The sequence below is a fragment of the Lissotriton vulgaris genome, chromosome 2_1, assembly GCF_964263255.1.
Source record: "Lissotriton vulgaris chromosome 2_1, aLisVul1.2, whole genome shotgun sequence".
Taxonomy (NCBI): domain Eukaryota; kingdom Metazoa; phylum Chordata; class Amphibia; order Caudata; family Salamandridae; genus Lissotriton; species Lissotriton vulgaris.
Window position 1 is genome coordinate 530,158,531 of NC_141687.1, and position 14,894 is coordinate 530,173,424.

Consider the following 14,894-nt stretch of genomic DNA (forward strand, 5'->3'; position numbering starts at 1 on the left):
TCCTTCCCTCAGCGGACCCAGAGCCGGCACCCTTTCCCGAAGCTCTCTGGTCTCTCGGTGCCCCGAACTTCGTTACCTCGTGGGAGAGAGTCTAGCACCAAAGACGAGGAAGGCATACGAAGGGGCGTTTCGGGCCTATTTAGCGTTTTTGGGGACTGAGAGAGGGGGGCTTTGGGGGCATGAGGATTGGGTAGTGCATTTTCTGATGTCCTTGCGTAGGGCTGGGAAGTCGGTGGCTACAGCCCAGAGGCATCGTGCTGCCATTTCATTTGTTGCCAGGGCTCATAATATCCAGGACCCGACAGCGTCTTTTGTGGTACAGAAAGCGCTGCGTGGGTGGCAACGCCTTGAGGGTCGCAGAGTAGATGAGAGGCGCCCGATAGGTCTGGATAGGTTGTCCCAGTTGCTGGCCACACTCCCCGCCACATGCTTGTCTCAGTTCGAGGCCTGTTTGTTCCGAGCTGCTTTTACGCTTGCATTTCACGGGGCGATGAGGATAAGTGAGCTGGTGGCAAGGAACAAACGGGATGTGGTGGGGGGTTTGTGCCGGGAACACGTTCAGATCTGGGGTGAGACGATGACTGTATCCTTTGTCAAGTCCAAAACCGATCAAGGTGGGGTAGGGGACTGCATAGTCATTCGCAGGATTCCAGGGTCCTCCATGTGTCCGGTAAAGTGTTTAGAAGACTACCTAGCACGCAGGGTGGCATCATGGGGAGGGACATTGTTGAGACACGCGGACGCCACCCCACTGACGAAATTTCAGTTTCAGCGGGTGCTCGCGATGTCAATTACCGCAGCGGGCTTGGACCCGGGCGAGTTTGGGACCCATTCCTTTCGGATAGGGGCTGCCACTGAAGCTACAGCCAGGGGTCTCAATGTGGAACAAGTGAAACGTGTGGGGCGCTGGTCCTCCAATTGTTATAAGAGGTATGTGCGGTTGCACATGTTGTGAAGCTATGATAATGTACTCACGCTTCTTGTCTTTTGTTTGGTTTTCAGTTACGCAAGCCTTCGAGGCGGGGCGGACTATGCAGTCGACCCAACACCAGGCCAGCGGTCAGACATCACCGGCTGTGAGGAAAGAGGTGTGGGTCGTGGGCCACTCATACGTGAGGCGTGCCGCTGACGTATTCAAAGCAGGTGACATGATTCACGTAGCTGGGGAATACGGGTACAGGGTGTCCTTCTACGGAAGGGGCGGTCTCTGTATTGACCAGTTTCAGGCATTCTTTGAGGGTTTGTTAGGGCGGACGAGGTCACCGCCGTCTATAGTCATAGTACATTTAGGGGGCAATGATTTGGTCACCACCGGTAGACGACTTCTCCTAGAGGCAATGCTTTCCACTGTAAGTTGGTTGGCGAGGAAAGTTCCGGGGTGCATAATTGCGTGGTCTCATATGATCCCACGAAAAGTGTGGCGGGGGGCTGTTTCGATTCCTGCTTTGAACCATTCTGTTAGAAAACTTAATAATAAAGTGAGTAGGTTGTTCCGTTCCAGGACATTGCATGCTATCTCGCATGGTTGTATTAATGATGACAGTATGTATCTAGGGGATGGTGTGCATTTGTCTCGGGTGGGAAATGAGTTACTCATAGGAGACTTCTTAGCATGGTTAAAAAACGTTGAAACATGACCTTTAGGTAGGAGTTTTGTGGGGGTCCGGATAGCCGGTCAACTATCCGGCCTGTGGCGGTAAGGTCATGATCGGTGAGCACTAATTGGTAGATCCCTATGAGTGGGCGTCACCCAACACGGATGGGAGCGCTCGGGAGAGGTGGCCATTGGCCCCTCAATGGGGAGGCGGTCCCTTCTAAGGATGGGTCGCCGGAAGTAAAGGAAAAGGCGGTCAAGGCCCCTTCCTTTGTAGGAGGGGTTACAGCCCCCTCCTGGGGAATTTCCCGGGGCCAGTGACATCTGCGACGGCAGATGCGGTAAGTTGTGTGGGGTTGGGATAAGGTCTACGATACCTTCTAGATACCTCACACGAGTATTCGAACGACCTTTAACTGGCGTCGAGTCTTTAGGTGCCCCCGTCAAGTCAAGGGAAATTGGTAGTAGTTGCACTTGAGGTACGCCTCCGTGCTGTCGCCCCTCCCAAGTGGGAGGGGTAAGTCGGGTTAGGGATCTTGACACCGGTTATGACCTTGCCGTTGGCCCTTAAACGTTAGGATGTACAATTTCAATATGTCAAGAAAATGTTTGTAGGATGCTAGTTCGGCTAGGAGAACCTCTGTATTAGAGAATCGGTTAAGGATAGCCAAACATCGTAATGTGGTAATGAAATTGTACATAACATGAAACGTTTAATGTTTTAATTTTGTTTTAATAAATACGGCCGGGATGGTCACTCCATCCCACTTCCAAAAACTTCAAGAACTGTTTCCGGTTTCCCTCCTTTTGGGGATTGTGTTGAGAGGGGGTGGCGGGTATCTCGGCCATATGGAAAGGGGCGACCAACTCGGTCCCCCCGAACTTATGGCAGAGTGCCTCGATCCCCCCGGGAAGCCATTTTTTGGCGGGGGGCGCGTCTCGGCTGGTATGCCCGAAGCGGCGTAGCTGGGGCGCGCCCGTTCCCGCCCTAGAGTGGGCTGGCCTAGACACTGACGCAGACAGCCACGCCCTCGGGGCAGGCAGGGGCGGGTATATGCCCGCCCTGAAGACGGATAAAAAGGGACGCAAGACCAGAAGACATCCTCTTGTTCTTGTGCCCTGAAGCTGCACCTCCTCGCTGCACGTGAGCTCGGGACAGAACGAAGAGCCAATTTTGACCCACCCACCAGCCCCTGAAGACAGCCAGTTGTTTGTAATAAAGTTGATTAATTTTGCTTCCATTTCGTTTACAGGTTGTGTAGTCATGTTGATGTTGAGTATAATAAAGAATGGTCGGTTTGAGTACGTTTTGCCATTAAAGAGATTCAGATATAGTGTTGAATTTTAAGCATGCTCTTTCGGTCATAGTGGCCAATGTATTCTTAGGTTTTGTTAGCACTGTCTTTGTTAGCACTGTCGTATTTATTTTGGTAGGCGGTAAGGTCATGATCGGTGAGCACTAATTGGTAGATCCCTATGAGTGGGCGTCACCCAACACGGATGGGAGCGCTCGGGAGAGGTGGCCATTGGCCCCTCAATGGGGAGGCGGTCCCTTCTAAGGATGGGTCGCCGGAAGTAAAGGAAAAGGCGGTCAAGGCCCCTTCCTTTGTAGGAGGGGTTACAGCCCCCTCCTGGGGAATTTCCCGGGGCCAGTGACATCTGCGACGGCAGATGCGGTAAGTTGTGTGGGGTTGGGATAAGGTCTACGATACCTTCTAGATACCTCACACGAGTATTCGAACGACCTTTAACTGGCGTCGAGTCTTTAGGTGCCCCCGTCAAGTCAAGGGAAATTGGTAGTAGTTGCACTTGAGGTACGCCTCCGTGCTGTCGCCCCTCCCAAGTGGGAGGGGTAAGTCGGGTTAGGGATCTTGACACCGGTTATGACCTTGCCGTTGGCCCTTAAACGTTAGGATGTACAATTTCAATATGTCAAGAAAATGTTTGTAGGATGCTAGTTCGGCTAGGAGAACCTCTGTATTAGAGAATCGGTTAAGGATAGCCAAACATCGTAATGTGGTAATGAAATTGTACATAACATGAAACGTTTAATGTTTTAATTTTGTTTTAATAAATACGGCCGGGATGGTCACTCCATCCCACTTCCAAAAACTTCAAGAACTGTTTCCGGTTTCCCTCCTTTTGGGGATTGTGTTGAGAGGGGGTGGCGGGTATCTCGGCCATATGGAAAGGGGCGACTAACTCGGTCCCCCCGAACTTATGGCAGAGTGCCTCGATCCCCCCGGGAAGCCATTTTTTGGCGGGGGGCGCGTCTCGGCTGGTATGCCCGAAGCGGCGTAGCTGGGGCGCGCCCGTTCCCGCCCTAGAGTGGGCTGGCCTAGACACTGACGCAGACAGCCACGCCCTCGGGGCAGGCAGGGGCGGGTATACGCCCGCCCTGAAGACGGATAAAAAGGGACGCAAGACCAGAAGACATCCTCTTGTTCTTGTGCCCTGAAGCTGCACCTCCTCGCTGCACGTGAGCTCGGGACAGAACGAAGAGCCAATTTTGACCCACCCACCAGCCCCTGAAGACAGCCAGTTGTTTGTAATAAAGTTGATTAATTTTGCTTCCATTTCGTTTACAGGTTGTGTAGTCATGTTGATGTTGAGTATAATAAAGAATGGTCGGTTTGAGTACGTTTTGCCATTAAAGAGATTCAGATATAGTGTTGAATTTTAAGCATGCTCTTTCGGTCATAGTGGCCAATGTATTCTTAGGTTTTGTTAGCACTGTCTTTGTTAGCACTGTCGTATTTATTTTGGTAGGCGGTAAGGTCATGATCGGTGAGCACTAATTGGTAGATCCCTATGAGTGGGCGTCACCCAACACGGATGGGAGCGCTCGGGAGAGGTGGCCATTGGCCCCTCAATGGGGAGGCGGTCCCTTCTAAGGATGGGTCGCCGGAAGTAAAGGAAAAGGCGGTCAAGGCCCCTTCCTTTGTAGGAGGGGTTACAGCCCCCTCCTGGGGAATTTCCCGGGGCCAGTGACATCTGCGACGGCAGATGCGGTAAGTTGTGTGGGGTTGGGATAAGGTCTACGATACCTTCTAGATACCTCACACGAGTATTCGAACGACCTTTAACTGGCGTCGAGTCTTTAGGTGCCCCCGTCAAGTCAAGGGAAATTGGTAGTAGTTGCACTTGAGGTACGCCTCCGTGCTGTCGCCCCTCCCAAGTGGGAGGGGTAAGTCGGGTTAGGGATCTTGACACCGGTTATGACCTTGCCGTTGGCCCTTAAACGTTAGGATGTACAATTTCAATATGTCAAGAAAATGTTTGTAGGATGCTAGTTCGGCTAGGAGAACCTCTGTATTAGAGAATCGGTTAAGGATAGCCAAACATCGTAATGTGGTAATGAAATTGTACATAACATGAAACGTTTAATGTTTTAATTTTGTTTTAATAAATATGGCCGGGATGGTCACTCCATCCCACTTCCAAAAACTTCAAGAACTGTTTCCGGTTTCCCTCCTTTTGGGGATTGTGTTGAGAGGGGGTGGCGGGTATCTCGGCCATATGTCTTTTTCACTTAATTTTTCATAGCCACTTTACTGTTTAAAGACTAACAGTAACCTTTCATAAAATGAATGAACTGATTCTTTTGGTTCCTGATTTGTTCTGTCTATTTTAACCCAGTCCACTTCTTTTGGGGGACTTTTTCCTTTCAGCCAATAAATTACTTTATTATAAAGATCCATGACATCTTTTGATGGGGCACTTGTAATTTTGTCTCGGGCAGGTTCTTCTTTTGGCCAATCCACAGAAATCTTGCATTCTGTCCAAAGATCTGATGGGACAACAATGTCAAAGAATCCATTCAGATCAATCCACAGAACCTTTGACACCTTTATAAATCTGTCTACCTGTCGGTACCACTCAACTGGTTTTTCCCTCAAACGTGGAAAATCATTGGTAAACAGGAGAATATCCTGTCTGGACCAAGGAACATGTACATACCCTCCTCCAACTATTTCTCTCATTGGAAATTCAGAAATTTCATCATTTCTTAGTCTTTTATCTTGTTCTTTCTTTGACCATTTTATTCTCCATTTACCTAATTCACCTAATTTTCTGAGAAAACTTATTAATTCTCTTATATGAGTTATTCTTCCAGCAGCATTTAAATTATCAATGTCCCTCTCAGAGAAATCCACCCTGTAATGTTTCTGTAAATGTTTCTGTTTGCTCAAATCAATTTCTAACTCACCAGCCTTTTCTTCCAGTTGTTCATACCTGTTTTTAGTTTTCCACTGAATGCTTTTATAAATAAGCAATAGTTCATCATCCTGTGCCAATGATTAATTCCTCCAGGTCAGCTTTTAATTTAGCTACATCAAGCTTTTTATAATCAGGAGCTTCAGGAGACATTCCATTTTGAGATAATTCTGTTCTGTTTAAGCTTTTCTCTGACAAACCTGAATCTGAATCTGCCACAGTTGGTGTTTGCGAACTTGACAAACTTCCATGTAATGTTAAATTTGGCATCATAGATTTTTCTCTATGAATCTCTGAAAGTTCTGAATAAAATTTTGCAGCAACCTTTTGAATTTCTGCATTTAATGGAACTGTTAAGGCTGTTTGTCTATTATCTCCTTGATCAAAAACTGGTACAACAGGACCAATAGTTACTGGTACTGTAACTGCTTCCATGCCTTTTGTCAATTGTTGAATTAAATCTTGCTTTGCTTTATTGTAACTAGAAATTTCTTGATCAGCAGGTAATCTTTCTTGATTTCTCACAAAAAAAAATTCCGGTGGGACTCTTTTTTCTCTGGGTGTACTACAATTATTTACTGAGCCTACCCTTTCAGGTAATTTTAAAAATCTGGGAGAACCTTCCTCAACTTCTCTAGGAGGTGCACTTGGAGAAGTTTCTGTACAAACTCTCGGGGTAGATTGGGAACCTGCTTGATAAGGTGGCAGTTTGGGTTTAGTGGCATAAATATCTTCTAAAACCGCATCATCTAATTCCTCATCAATTCTTCTTCCAGCTGTCTTTTGTTCTAAATCTTCATTAATCATTATTCTTACTGGATACAGACCATCATACATGTCTGCCTTTCTCCAGCGTCTCACTTTATCCTCATGTGTTTCCTTATTTACAACATATTTTGAATATTTAGGTGCTGAACACTTGCTTTCACGTTCAAGTTCCATCATCTCAACCTCCCATTCAACTAAGGCTTCAAATTGTGTAGGTCTTGGCTTTGGCACAAGATCCATCATTTTTCCTCTCAGATTTTGTAAAACTTTCACATTAAATGACCCATCTTCTGGCCAGGCTAGTACACCATCATTTTTGGTATAATGCATCCAGTTATCAAACATAATTACAGTATGATAGCCAATTCGCCTTCCATATAGGCTGCAGGTGTTTTGTACTTATGAAGTAATTTACCACCAAGTGTTTCAATTTTCTTGTCAGGTTTAAAATAATTTTTCACCTTTTGAAACCATGAAGGCTTTTTCTTATAATCATTCCAATAACTCATGTTTGTAACTCAATGTTGTTTTACCAAAGACTTTTAGTGCTTTCTAAATGTACAATACTGTAAATACTATAATTTTATTTGCAACTCTAAACAACTGTTTTTACCTAATATTGTACTAATTAATAATCAATGTCCTTACTCTAATCACTTTTGCTGCTATTGTCCTAATGTATCCCCTATATTATTCTCTAATTAATCGCAAATGTGTTGTGGTAAATATCAGAAACAATTAATAATAAAAAACGAAGCTTTGGGCATTAATAGCGTGGAAAACTAAATGCTCGGCAAAAAGTAAACAATGTGCATCAGCACGAGTGTTTTGACCAATCAGCGTGTGGCTGCACAGCGCTCAGCCAACCACAATGCCTGCCAGAGCCTCAACCAATCCGGTCGCGTCCCTTCTATGACACTGCGCGATTTGAGAAAATTAAAGCACAGCAGGTCAGCGCGTCACCAGCCAATGGGTGCGTGACTCCCCGATGACGCGACGGGGGACCTAAACAGGGATGCGCATCACCGACCAATGGGTGCGCGACCCTGTTCTGACACATCGGAACGAAGGGCGTCTCACTTTATGACACGCGCACTCAGTCTCCCTCCACACGCGCTCCTCTCAATGCGCGCCACACCTCAAGGCAATACACACACCGAGAAGACCACCAGAAACAACAATTTAATACGGGGACATTACGAATACAACTCCAAACCTCGCCCAATCAGAACGCGGCTCCTCCGTGACTTTGACAACACACGGAGCTTCGCCCAATCAGAGCGTAGCTCTGTGTATGACGCGTCGGCCCTTTAGCCAATGACAGCGCGGCGACTGTCTACGTCAGCCGCTGCAGCTGACAGCTCTCTCACTCGCTCCAGCCCCCCTCCTTCACAAAAATTGCTCGGCACACAGTTATCTGTGTTATTGAAAAATTAAACAGTCAATGCGCAAACTCGGCGAGGAACAAAACAAATATAAACGCAAAACAAGCAGAATGAGCGCGTGTAGCCAGGCGCGTCGTCAAGAAGATAAGGGGCTCAAGCATATTAAAGAAATTTGTCAAAAGAGGGAGCGCAAACAGCAGGAAGCTCGTGTCACCGATTCCGACACCATACAACACCGCGTGTGAGCTAAATGGAAGGAAAGCACACGCAGCAGTGTAGCAACCAACAGAGAATCTGGGGATGGGGTCGAGCCCACTTAATCACGCTTCACCAAACAAACCAGTATTTTCTAAAATAGCGCAATTTGCGAGAGAAAGACAAAAATCAGAAGAGGAAGAAATACTTATAAAATAAACAGTATTTCGAACATTGAACGCGCCTCAACCAAAGAGAGCGCTGTTTTGCTCTGACACTCCAGGGACATCAACCAATCAGAGCGCGGCGGGCTCTGACGTATGCAGCAGGCTGCAGCTGCAGGCTCTCCCCACACACTCTCACTCCTAAATCAGCCCCTCCCTTACAATTTTCGATCGGGGCACTTTTCAATGAATTTAAATAGCACGCAATGCTTTTTGAAGGTATTTAAATAGCGCAAAACACCTTTCAATGCTTTTACTTTACCCAGAAGGGTTTAAAACACTTTCCAATTACTTTTTTAAAAACACAATTAATAACTACATAAAAACAAACCATTTGCCTGCTTCTCTAACAAAGAGATAGTTTTACACATTCATTCAAATATACTCAGCATGGAATAGACGACGCTATTCTCACAGAATAGTTTCAATTGCTAATAGAGTAATTCTTACCCTACCCTTCAGGTTACCAATCATTCACACACTTTCAAACAAGAAAACCCTGATCATACACACACGAATTCTTGGCAGGACTTGAACCAACCACAGAAAACGTCAGGCGTTGTTAAGAATAGACGTCACTATCTCACCCTACACTCAAGCTTGAATAAATCCTACTACTCTTTTCACAGAAAGCTTTAAAACAGGCTCACCAGGTCCCTCTGCTTAATGCTACAATTTCATAGGCAATCCTAACTATACATTCAACCAGTCAATCTAAGGTCCCTAAACTTGTGTTGTACGTCCACAACACGTGATATATTCTATACCACAATTTTGAAACAGACAAATGCACTGTGTAACTCTTCTAGTCACACTACCTTGCCGGCAATTAACCAGAAATTTTTCACACTGCTGGAAAAATTCCTTAAGACTACATATAACAATCTGACATAATCAAAAACTTAACATTTGTTGAACATCAATCCTATGACTATACCAACATATATGTAACATGCATGTCAAAAACAACATATAACCGTCTGAAGCTACCAAATTGATCCAGCGCTGCAACTAAAATACTTAATAAATGATGACACAATCCACTATCACACTTACCAATCAATACCAGGCCCATAAGAAACAATAGAGCAGCTGAATTATGAGGTGAATGGATCAATATGTTGTTGCAACATTAGCCAAAATAAACAAGACCAGCTTGTCATTTTAAAAAGTTTATTTTAAAATTCATAATTGAATAATCTTTATTAACTCTCTTTATTTAAATCAAACATTTAGTTTTAATAATTCAGTTAAATGCATTAAACATTGGCACAATGTTAACTGTCAAATCAGCATTGATCAAAATAATGAACTAAAGAAAACATAAATCTTATTCTCTAAGTTAGTTTTCTGACCTGAAAGGGAAACAAATAACAAACAGTAGAATGCTTACAATCCAAAGGAAATCGGACAGCACTTCGCCCTCTGGAACAGACAGCCCCAAACCCTTCAAGAGAGCCAATTTTATTTCATTTTCGCTCTCAAATTTAACTAAATGTAATTTATTTTTTTACAAAAGTTCAGCACTGTGATTGGTTGGTGGCTGTCAGACCACCACAACTAACACGTCCAGGGAATAAGCGTCACCATGCCATTGTCCATTGACATAGAGTGACATCAGCTTCCGAGCTTTGCAACATTTTAAAAGTTACCAATCTGACTTCCACCAAAGCTCGGCAGAATTATGCCTGCCACTTCCTCGGCCTTGTAAAAGAACATCCAGAGCAGTCCATGAAAACAAGCTCCATTGTTAGAGCCACAGTTTTTTCAAAAGTCAGAGCCACAATCCTTTCAAAGGTAAAACAAACTCCGCATGGAAGATTTCCAAAACGTGTACACTTGGCTCCAACTTCTGTCAGTTCAGGCCGACCAACTTTTCTTCAGAAACAGAGACTAGGCCTCAAACCACTCTTGAGCTAATATATAAACAAACACAAAAAGAGTGATTAATTCAGGTAAAACAAACCCTTCTGTACCACCCAGCCCTTGCTAATTATTAATTAACCCACTAATAAAAGACATTTAGCAAAAGCAAACAATTAAAGCAGCACATAAAATATCTACCATTCTTCATGTAATCCAGCTTAATGTTTCTGAAAAAGTAAAAAGATGATTAAAAGATACACAGACAGACAAACACAACATAGGACAAATATGTAAGCACATATAAAAAGCACATGCCATGAATGATCAGCCGCATATTAATAGTGACAAAGACAATAGGACAGACATAACAAACAAGACAATATTAATCATGTGTTACAAAACAGACTTGCAAATGCAACAAGAGCACATATAATTAGTTTCCCGCGTGTATAAGTGCGGTGCAAACTTAATCTAGGTTGTGTTAATTAAACAAATCATGCAACAGCTCATTAATTGATTAGTTCATGTTATGGGGAATTAAATCCACGAGTCAGAATAAAATATTTTCTGAAGCCCGCTTCATCAACTCCCACAATGGTGACTGGACAAAGGGCAAATATTATGGCCTAGATACAATACCAAAACATCCAAGAGGAGGGAATCCAGTTCAAGCTTTACGTAAACTCGAATCACGATTCATTCTACATGCAGGCAGCATGTTCCCCACTTTTTGTACTGCTTTCCAATGCCCAATGCCATTAGTTAGAGTCAGTGAAAATTTTAGGTTTTATGTTCACCAAGTGTTTGTAAATAATCGTTATATGCTGCAGCCCGCCAAATCTGTATCTAAATGACATACCTCAACTTAAGCCACAGGTGTATCTTAAAAATGATGACCGACATTGATACTATATATATGTGTGTTGCACTGCATTATTTCCTGAAATATGAGTTGATGTACGGAGTTCCAGGATTTTTTTTTTTATATTTACTGTCTTGTGTTTTTTGTTTCTCTCAACAGACCATTCAGACACAAAAAAGGAGATTAGGCACCAGGAAATTGTTAAGAGCACAGGAGATTGTAGGACATTCTCCTGAACCGTCATCTCACCATTAGCATGATTTGGGTTGATGTAGGTTGCACTTACGACCACTTAAATCTCATGTTTTAACAGATTTACTGGATTATGGCACTCTAAATAGTAGACACCAATGAGAGATTAAGAACTAGTTGTGCATGACTAATAGCCACGATTAACTGTTCACGAGATACACCACTAGGACTAGACAGGGGTACTAAACCCATGAATTCTACTTTTGAGACCCTCTCAAATCAAATATGAATAAAATATATGTGGTATATGCAGGGTAATATATGCAAACCAAGAATACTAAAGGGTACTAAACCCGAAGTGACTGACAAAGATGGATTTGTAATAACTTAGAAAGTATTATTAGGCTGAGGAGTCAGCAACCCACAAATGTTGAAGTTGTCATTTAATTTTTTGAAACATCACAAAAGTCTTGTTTATGTCAATTGCAGCACGCTGCATCGTGCTGGTTATTGTCCCTTTAAATATATGAGGAACTTGCAAATGGTCATGTGACCAAGACCCAGAGAGAGGTCGATACAGGTCTATTTCCCAAATAAACCCGTTAATTTGAACCCCCACGCCAAAGTGGCTTGTTTATTCCTGCCTGCAAAAGCGGGGATTACCTTCTGCATATATATAATATATAATATATATATTTTTTAATTTTTATTTTATTTAGATAATTGTATAAATGATTGTAGATTATATAAATATTTAAATATTTTTTACATATTTTTTCATGTATTAAGTTATATTTTTTTGGGGGTGATTTATCATTTATTTTTGTAATTGATTCTTATTTGTTGTTAAAGTGTGTGTATGTTGTTTAACCCATTCGATGTGTCAGACGGCCCCTGTCGTCTGACGTCACAGTGGGCGTGCGCGTGGGACGGCTGGGGGACGGCTGAACTACGCCCACTCATTATATCACCCGCACTGCGAGGGAATTCGCGGCGCGGTGAATGGGTTAATGTTGATTTTAATGTTTTGTTTTAGAGTAAATAGTAGTTATTTTTATGTTTATTAAAGATAATATTATATTTGCGATATTATTGTAGTTGATATTGTGTTGACTGTATATATGTTTATTTAAAGGTAAAATATATTTTTACCTTTAAATATACTTTAAATTATATTTTTGTAAAAAACAATATTTTTAACAGCGATATGTTTGTTCTTGATTTTTGTGATTTTGTTAGGTCTGTAAAGGAAAGCGATTATTTTGTCAATGATATTTAATTTCCAAATTTTTTGCATAATAATATTGTGTGAATCGATTGTGGGTCATTGAACTAAAATGAGCGAACCACAACTAGGCCACTATTTGATATCTCAGCAAGGCCACGCTACTCTTCATCTTTCATTATTCTGCCCTTTTGTATGGTTTTAAGTATCAATGATAAGATTTCTTAGTCAGTTTCAGGGTGCCTCCTCGTCCTCTAGGAACCCAACATTGTTGCTTTCACAGTATTAACAGTGCTTAAATTAAGATGATGGTTGCAGGCGAGGCCCACTGGCACTCTATTTTAGGGACCATAACTTATTTCTCCATTATTATACTGTGACCCAAAGCAAGAGAGAAAAAGCAGAAAGGGAGGGAGGCAGTGGAAGAGAGTGACAGACAACAGTGCCACTCTGGTGCCACAGGATCATTCATCAAAAAGCCCCCTCCTACTTGTCTGACTTAGCCTCACTCTACGAACCCCATAGATCCCTACGTTCTAAGGGAACAAGTCTGCTTAAAACAACGCGCCCCATAAAGGCCAGACTAGGAGGCAAGTCCTTTCGTACTCTCGCAGCCAAAAAGTGGAACACCCTCCCCATGAATATCAGACAGGAAAAAAGCAAGACATCCTTTAGGAAACAGCTAAAAACTTATCTTTTCACTATCTAATTGTTGCCCGCTGCCTCTCCACCCCAGCAACACTCTCTCCTCAGCGCGGGGACACGCCGGGAGGCATCACCAGGCGCTTTATAAACTCCTATAATAATAATAATAATAGAAAGGAGGAATCAAAAAGAACTTGCCAGGGTGAGGTAATGGCGTAAGGTGATAGTGGATGAAAGAGGCATAATGTGAACTCATGAATAGGCAGTCACGCTATTCTGTAACTCCATCATTCTGCAGTGTCGGCCGTGGGCTTCCAAGAAAACTTTGTTCATCAGCACTTATTGTTTTACAAATGAAGCACTGGCCTACAGTGTGTTTATTGACCTCATGAATGAGCCTGGTAAAATAAAGCTGTCAGGGTTGCATTCTAACAAAACTAAGATGCTGCAGCTTCCTCTGGGCAGGTTGGGCCACGCTGGAGTAGATCTCCCCCGGAGATAGGGTTATAGTGGGAAAGGGACAGGGTATATCTGGGGATCTGGGTGATTCTTTGTCTGTCAGCACAGTATGACCTCAATGTGGGTAAACTACGGAAGGGTTGAACCGTTCCGTTGACGTTTATTAAACATTGACACTTTCTAGAGAGGGGTGCATATCGTAGCCAGGATGATGTTGCTCTCTTGCAGCCTATGGGCCTTATTTATGAAGGCCTTGCGCCACCGGTGCGTCACTTTTTCCCATGTTAAAAGTGACGCACCGGTGGCGCAAGGCCTTCATAAATAAGGCCCTATATGTCTTGCAGAAGGTGATGTATCTAATAACAAGGTCCACGTTCCTTCAGACAGATTGCTAAACTACCTGGCGTGGGTGCCAATAAGCAGCCCGGTGAAACTAGACACAGTGTAGCTCCTCTGATTGGAGGAAGGGTTGGAATGTTTTGTTTTTCTTTTATGCGTCAAAGCAACTGCAGGAAGCTGTCAGATGGGTTGAAGAGGGCCCGATCTGTGAGAAATGGACCCTTCTTCCTTCCAGAGCTTATTATGAATGATAGGGGAGTCCTGTGGCACTCTCCATATATACTTGGACTATGTATAGCACAATGTGGTTACCAGAATACTGAGATTACCCTTTGCAGAGGACATGCCGCTCTGGGCTTTGCAGCTGTTTGCAAGCATGCTTTGCACATGTCCTTCACCAGCTGGCGTGAGGACGGATGCAAACATGTAGGAGACTAATACTTCACTAAAAGATTCATAACATTCGAGCAAGTTCAGGATCGATTTGTGGAGGGAACAGGACAGTTTTTGTAATATGCGGGGCTGGTGCATAGTGCCCGCACAATATAAAACACTCTCCATGAGAGACTGCAGGAACATGAGGCCATACAGCAAGTGTTAAATTGGTTGGGGTGTAAATGGTGAATAGCACAACCAGTGCTTAATTTGTAAAAACATAAGTGCCAGGCTTCTCGTCAGGAGACCACTGCAGCTTGCACCACTCATTGCCCCTGCCATGCTGCCAATGATAGTAGCAACATAGCTACTAACCATCACACTCCAACAAGTGTGACAATTCAGAATATTTCAAGAACTTATTGGGCGGCAAGTAATAGTCATTTTTAATGTATATTGCATTAATAATTAACTGTTGTTGTGGTCATCTCTAAATTAGCCAGAAATCGCCACCTTGTGGCAGACTGTCACAAGCACCGGTGTTGAC